Below are 8,190 nucleotides of genomic sequence, written 5' to 3'. Positions count from 1 at the left end.
TAATCATGGGCTTCCCCGGTGGCTCAGATGGTAAAGAACTTGCCTGTAATGCAGGAGACGCCAGTTGGATCCCTAGGTCAGGAAGATCCCCTGGAGGAGGGTATGGCAGCCCACTCCAGTATTCTTGCCTGGAGAATCCCATGGACTGAGGGGCCTGGAGGGCTACAGTCCATGAGGTTGCAAGAAGAGTTGAACATAACTGAAGCAACTGAACATGTACATACACACGGTTAATCATATATATGGGACTTCCGAGGTAGCTCAGTGGTAAAGACTCCATCTGCCAATGCAGGAGACATGAGTTCAATCCCCAGGTCAGGAATATCCCCTGGAGAAGGAAATGGCAACCCACTCCAGTATTCTTGCCTGGGAATTCCCATGGATAGAGGAGCTTGGCGGACTATAGTGCATGGGGTCACAAAAGAGTCAGACATGATTTAGCGACTAAACAACAACAAATTACATATACGTGACACTATTTAGCCTTTTGAAATGACAGTGTCCGTCTATAGATGTTGACATGGAAAGATATCCACAATATATGGTCCAGGGAGAAAAGCAGGTACTCGAACACTGCGTGGTGCCATCTGCATGAATAGTTAATGGTAGAGCAGACCTATGGTAGGAGCCATGGCAACCCACTCCAGTGTTCTTGCCTGGAGAATCCCAGGACGGGGAGCCTGGTGGGCTGCCGTCTATGGGGTCGCACAGAGTCGGACATGACTGAAGCGACTTAGCAGCAGCAGCAGGAGTCATGGACCAGGGATTGTGTCTGGTTTTGAATACCGTCATATTCTAGAGCATGACACAGGGATTTACATATTCTAGGCCATCAATAAATATGTGTTAAATATAATCAAGATTTTGTTAAAAACCTTGAAGGTTAACCCCCTACCTGTTAATAATAGAATAGTCGGTGATTTTTTTTTTCTTTTTTTATTGTCTTTATTGTCCGTTCTTTTTCTGCAAGAAATATGCTGAGAAGAGGACTGACCGCTGCCTTCAGAATTACACCGTAATGAATACATACATTCCTCTGTAAGCACACACTGGGTTTTCAGGTCCCTGTTGTCTGTGTTGCTGCCTGAGAGAGATGGAGGCCAGTGGAGGCTCTAATGAAGCTTTAGTGACTGCATTTTGTTCTTCTTAAGTTTGCCTCGCAGACAAGCTAGTGACTTTCTGATGTTAATCTACCAGATCCATGACCAGAGCGGGGAAAAGTGCTTAAAAACTCAAAATTCTTAGAATTCTTCCTGAGGATTATAAGGCTCCATGAGGACATGAGTTTCTGAATCCCATTCCACTATCCAAGCAATAAAGATAAGTTCATAACTATTATGTCACATGTCAAGTAAACATCAGATGGAAGAAGAGGAGTTTTGAAAGACTGCAAGTGGGTAAAAATTCTTTCTACTGCAGGAATCACAGAAATGGTAACACAATGATTATTCTCAAAGGCTGAAATAGAAACTTTCATCTCAATAAAACCCCTGAGATTCCCAGATTAGAGAATGGCACAGAGTTCAGGATAAGCCCAAGTGAAAACATTTGAGATATTTTATGTGTATCTTTATTTTGATCCTGCTCTGACTAAAAAATAGAGAAAAAAAAATTTAAGCTTGCTTGCGAAATACATTAATAAAATATTTTTTAAGAAGTCACAGATGCTATTGGGAAGAAGAGAGAATTAGCTTAGGAGAAATAATGTGAAGCCAGGGATAAGGTTGATACACAAAATGCTTGTAATGAAAGTTCTACACAGTTGCTAGTTACGAGCCACAGTTTGAGCTTCCTAGTAGCCCATACAAAGAAAGAAACAAGACCAGCTGTTTTACTCAGGATGTCTGTGAGTTTAAAAACAATCATGTGCTTAATTCCAAGACCAGAAAGGCATCTCTTCCATGTGTTTTCATAGGGAACAAGGGGTCCCATCGAACACACAGATCTGTCAATGGAACACATGTTTCCATGCACTCACTGAGCCCATCTTTTTGAATCCTTGATCCATCCCTCTGGGAAAGGGAAGTTCCAGCCAGGATCTGGTCTGAGCAAGAAATGTTACAATAAGATTCATATTTAGTGGTCAGCTTATCTTACACCAGTCCCCCTGTGAACATTGATCATGAAGTCACTGATGTCCATATGCTCAAACACATATGTCCTAGATCTTATCAATTAGGGGACTAAGGGGAGGCTGAAAATGCACAGAATGAGACGTATAGGTAGAGGAGCAGGAAGTCCGTGGTGAGTGCTGGCCCTCAGGTCCACCCCATGGACACAGCTGACCTTCTATTTGATATTCTGTAAAGTGGAGCTTGCTCTGAGTCTTAACTGAGGAATGGAGATGACGCCTGTGAATACTGTCCTTTCATCCCCTCTGATCTCGAGGTGCCTGGCAGGGAAAGTGTGCCTGGTTGCTGAGATCTGTACATTCATGATGTCCTGGAGAGGTATGGTCTCATTCTACTTTTAGAGCTCCCCTGGTACCTTTAGAGCTTCCTGGCCACTCGTGACCAGCATCATCCTACCATAAAGCTGGATCTGGAGAGACTCAGGCTCAAGCTCCAAGTTGATACAACCAGGTGGATTTTTTTTCTCATTCTTTTATTTTTTTCAATTATAAAAGTATGGCAATACATTTAAATGAGACTTGGAAAATATAGAACAAAGTTACATACAGTTCCACTATATATTACAATTATTTTTGAGTAGATAAATTAAGATTTTTTAATTGGAATTTCAATATCAAACTCTCAAAAATTAATAGAATATACAGAGAAGTAGAAGGATATAGTAGACCTAAAAAGCATCATGAACCAATTCAACATGATTAAGATTTATACAATTTTCACACAACAGCAGGATACAAACTCTATTCAAATTCCCATAGACTGTAAACTAGGAGACACTGGAACATATCCAGGGTGCAAGAATTTCATGGTCTAAAGGTATTGAAATCCTACAGAGTCTGACTAGGTGGATTTTTAAAGGAAGACCAAGTTGAGTGGCTTTGAAGTTCTTACAGCACAGTTCAGCTGTTGTTCACTCCCTGCCCCACCGAGCCTCAGATGCGGACAGAGCCTCCTGGAGCCGCCTGGAAGCCATGGCCCCGGCAGCGGGTGCAGATACCCTCTTTGAGGGTGCAGGTCGAGGCTGCTTTTTGCCAACACTGTGCTAAAGATGCAGACGTGCAAGCCCTGCTCAGGGAGCCTGTCAGCTGCTCCTGGATGCTAATTAAGCAGGGTGGGCTAGCGTGCACCCTTCACCCAGATGTCCTTTCAGCTGTTGCTCTCCGGTCTTCTATCATGAGCCCCTCAGTGGATGTGTGGGGCTGGGATGGGGTAGAATGGCTGAAATGTGGCTAGGTTTCTGCTGATGGAGGGGGTGCCTCTGTGCCCTTCCCCCATCCACCCAGATAGTGCAGGTGTGCCCTGAGGGCCTGCCCACCACTCCCCCTGACACCGCTGTACCATCGTGGGCCCCTCGGGAGCACTACAGGGGCTTAAGTCAGGGTTTCTGGTTCAGCGTCCTCTCCCAGGCTTCTTAATGAACCTTCATTAGACCCTAGAGTTCAGGTAAGGCTGAGATGCTTAACCCCCAGAAGAACACCTGCTGTCCCAGAGATCTGCACTCCCAGTGCCCTAATGGGAACCAGCGCTGGCCAGGGAGAACACAAAGGGGAGCAGAACATGCCACCCGAAAGTGTGCCACTTTGGTGTGTGGATTATTTTGAACTGAAGGCGATTAAGACCTTGAAAACTTAGGAAAACCTTTTTACCTCTTCTTTAACTGCCTGAAAAGTGAACACGTTAGTCGCTCAGTTGTGTCCAACTTCTTGTGACCCCATGGACTGTAGCCCACCAGGCTCCTCTGTCCAGGTGATTCTCCAGGCAAAAATAGTGGAGTGGGTTGCCATTGTCCTTCTGACCCAGGATCTTCCTGACCCAGGGATTGAATCTGCTTAGCAGGCAGATTCTTTACTGTCTGAGCCATCAGGGAAGCCTAAGAGATTTTTGAAAGGAAGCTTGTATCAAAAAGACAGCTCTTACCAGAGATAACTTTTTTCTAATCTGAGAGACTTACCGGCCTGGGTAATATCTGATGCCAACCATCTGCTCTTCCCATCGTCCTGTGAATGGCCCTCATCCTCCTCTGGCACCCCAGAACCCTAACCCTTTCCTCAGCTCAGGATGGCAGCAAAGCCTCAATTGGCCAACCGCCTTTGTATCTTCTGTCTATGTGGGGCTCCAGTATGCACATAATTTGTTTTTCTCCTATTAATTTGTCATCTGTCAACTTAATTATTACACCAACCAAAGAATCTAGAATGGAGGAAAAGAATCCTTTTCTTCCCCAGCAACGAGGAGATGAGCTTCTAGCACAAGGGAGGGAGGGGAAGGAGGAAGGAAGAAAAGACTGGGATGAAAAAGAGGGAGAAGAGAAGAGAAAGAGGTGCCAGCAACTCAATCAACATTACTCCTTGATTTCTAAATCAGCACTTTTCTATCACTCCTCCTCCCAAGCTCTACTTGAGCAAATACGTGTGCTAAGTCGCTTCAGTCGTGTCTGACTCTTTGTGACCCCATGGACTGTAGCCCACCAGGCTCCTCTGTCCATGGGATTTTCCAGGCAAGAATAGTGGAGTGGGTTGTCATGCCCTCCTCCAGGGGATTTTCCTGACTCAGGGATAGAACCCAGGTCTCCTGCATCTCCTGCATTGCAGGTGAATTCAGTACCACTGAGCCACCGGGAAGCTGAGCAAATATAAAGAAGCAAATTGTTTCAGAAATCCTAGTTTCACTTTATGTCTCCATTGCTAAACCAGAGACATAAGAGCAAGCCTGTTTGTTTCATGATTTTTAGGGCATGAACAGAGGGAAGGAAGAAATACTCTTGGCAGCCTACCGCTTTCTCTAAGGCCTTCGTAATTTCCTGTTAATTTAAGACCTGAACCTTTGCCAGGTAAATAACACAGGTAAAGATAAACTTCACTGGCCCTGGACTCTGACCTTTGTTGAACGCCCCGCCCCCTCTCCAATCTGGCCTCCATCCCACCGCTGGAAAGTTTGGAACTGTTACCTGGAAATTTTGAGCAGAGAACAAATAGCTGAAGAGACAGAGCATATTGATTTTAGACCAGTGAAAGTATAAAAACACCAGCACATTTGAGAGTTCCTCTCCAGTCAGCTGATAAGTTTCCCTCTCTTTCTCAAAAAGGTAACCCAATGGAGTCAATTTCCCTTCCACGTTCTTGATAGGGCTCCCACCCACTCTGCCACCTCCCAGCTTATACCCACCCAGGCTGTACTTTGCCAGCATTGCACAGAACAATTTACTTAGACAAGAGTAATTTAAATAAGTATTTAATCGCTTTTTCTCCCTATTGTTGAGCACATCTATATTTCTCTTCTTGTTGGAAGGCTTCCTCTAACAGTGATTTCAAAGAGGGGCTGTATATGATAAAGGGGTTATACCCTTTATATAGCTGATAATCTAGCTAGAGATCAAAATCTAGGTTCCAAGTTCTTCTCTTTGATACTTTAAAAATATCATTCAACTATTTTCTTAAATCCAGTGTTACTGTTTAGAAATCTGAAGGCAATTGATTTTTGTTCCTTCCTCACCCCTCCGCTATCCTGTTGCCTGGAGCATAGAGGTAATGGCTGGAGCTTTCGCTGCCAGTTTGAATCATGAGGACAAGATGGAGGAATAGTGATCCAGAATGAAACCTGTGTCTTCAAAGACCCAGTAAAACAGAGCTACAACATCAGCCATGAACTATCCATCTTTAAACTTCTACAACAGAGAAAAATAAATGTTCACTGTGTTTATACAGTTATGTGTAGTCTGTGTCATTAGCAGCTAAAATGAATCTGATTTCATGTATTGATTAAATCTGCATTAGCTTATACTTTCCAGAAATCTGATTAATTTTCTCAGTGAGTTCCTGTTCACCAGATATCAGCTATCTTGGCTGGCAGCGGGTAAACATGAAAGGGACTGAAATTTAGGGTTTATCTTGAGCTCCCTCCTAGTGAGCTCAAGGAATATGAGTGGGCATAGGAATGGCCTCTGGCATGACAGTGGGAATTTGGCAACTCCCCATGTGCTACCACGCTCCACCCCCATCAGGGGACTTGTGGGCACACTCTCCCCGCACGACTCTTTTCATGAGCCAGGCCTTGTGGTTGGAATGCCCTGTTCCCGCCAGGGGAAAGAAGGGACTGCTAGGCTGCAGGTCTGCTTGTCTGTACTTCTGCCCTCAGCCTGATGTTACCATCTGGGGCTGTTTTCAGTGCCATGGGAGGCGGGGTGGGGAGAGGCTGGAATTGGGCAATGATCTATGGAGGCCTCTGTGGGGTGAAAAGAACACATCACAAGGCGATCGATCACTCAGCCTATCCCTCTCCAGGGCACCCAGCTCTCATCTGGAAAGGGTTTCTGTGTCTCTCCCACACATGTGGCCTCCCCGCTGCGGCCGCCAGGAAGGTAGGGTGGGGGAGGGCACATTTCATGGTTTTAGGTTTGTCTCTCTGTCTTCTTCAACCTCCCTCTCGCTTCCATAGCACCATCAGGTCTGTATTCACGGGAGTGTGCTGGCATCTCAGGCACATTACCATCTTGTCAGCCCTGCATTTTTTCATTGTACCAATCACCATCTGAAGCTGATATTTATACATGTATTTGTTTACAGTCTTTCTCTCGAAACCTCCACTAGATCTGCAGCTCCACAAAGGTTGTAATTTCACCTGTTCACAGCTGTCTTCCCAGCACTGGGCACAGTGCATGGTAGAGATGCTTGATAAATCCAAATTGTTGACTGAATCACTGAGCTGGTGCTGGAGCACAACCTGATTCCAGCGTGGGGATTCCTGCTCCATATCTTGTGCTTTTCCCACCAAAGTCCCTGGATCTCCTGGGCAAAAATGGTGTAGAGAAGCAAGAGCTCATATTAACTAAGACCCCAACAATGATATTGGGTCCTTCCCGAAACACTGGCTGAAATCACTGCTGGATGATCAGACGTAGGGCAGGGCTCCTCTGTCCATGGAATCCTCACGGCTTGAGCTCAAGAAAGCTTTGTTTTAATTGAATACACACACAAACTCTCCAGGAAGAGGTGTTTCAACATAACTACAGGGGGCAGGAAACAAGGTAACTACAAGAGCAGTTTGGGGGTTATATGGTGGAGGAGAGAATGGAATACTAACGTGTTCTTGGCTCAAAAGGGCCTTTGGTCTATACTGTCTCATAGAGGGCAGGTAAAGAGCCTTGACCAGCGCTGCCCAATGCCCTAGCCACTCATTTCGTGTGGCTATTTACACTTAATTAAAATGAAATAAAATCTAAAATTCAGTTTCTCAATAGCACTAGCCAGGGCTACTGATTTCCAGTGCTCCATAATAGCCACATATGGCTAGTAGCTATTGCACTGGACAGCTGTTGTTTAGTTGCTTAGCACTGTCCGACACTTCTGCAACCCCATGGACTGGAGCCCACCAGGCTCCTCTCTCTACAAGATTGACCAGGCAAGAATACTGGAGTGGGTTGCCATTTCCTCCTCCAGGGGATCTTCCCAACCCAGGGATCGAACCTGCATCTCCGGCATTGCGGGCAGATTCTTTACCACTGAACCACTTCGGAAGCCATCACTGGACAGTACAGATAATATATAAAACACTTTCATCATCACGGGATGTTCTGTTGGACAAAGCTGACTTAGACCCTCAGAATGAAAGGGAATTCGTTCCTATTGCTGACCTGGCCTACTGACATTCTCTTGTCTTCCAGCCCATCCCCACGTCCCCAACACACACATAGATCAAAACAGCATCCCATCCCCACAGACTTCCTGCTCCACAGGGAGCAACACTGTCTGCCTTTACTTCCAGGGCCCTGCAGGTCATAGGATTTATTGAAACGATGAGCCCTCAATACGTTTTTGTTCAAGGCTGAAGGCCCCCAAAGTGAGTCAAGGACCGAAATAAAGGAAGAGATTCCTGCTTCCCTTCTTTTCTCACCTCTGGTGCCCACACACACACACCCTCCCCAAATTCCAAAGCGGCAGTCAGGGACAGTCCCACCTCCAAAACTTCTGTCCCCACACCACAAGAAAGCCTCAGAAATATCTGCTCCAGGTCTCAGACCAGTCTTGCTTGTGAAGGTACATTTGTTCACATGATAATTTTC

The sequence above is a fragment of the Bos mutus genome, chromosome 2 (genome assembly GCF_027580195.1).
Source record: "Bos mutus isolate GX-2022 chromosome 2, NWIPB_WYAK_1.1, whole genome shotgun sequence".
NCBI classification, from domain to species: Eukaryota; Metazoa; Chordata; class Mammalia; order Artiodactyla; family Bovidae; genus Bos; species Bos mutus.
Note: the sequence above shows the minus strand (reverse complement) of the source record.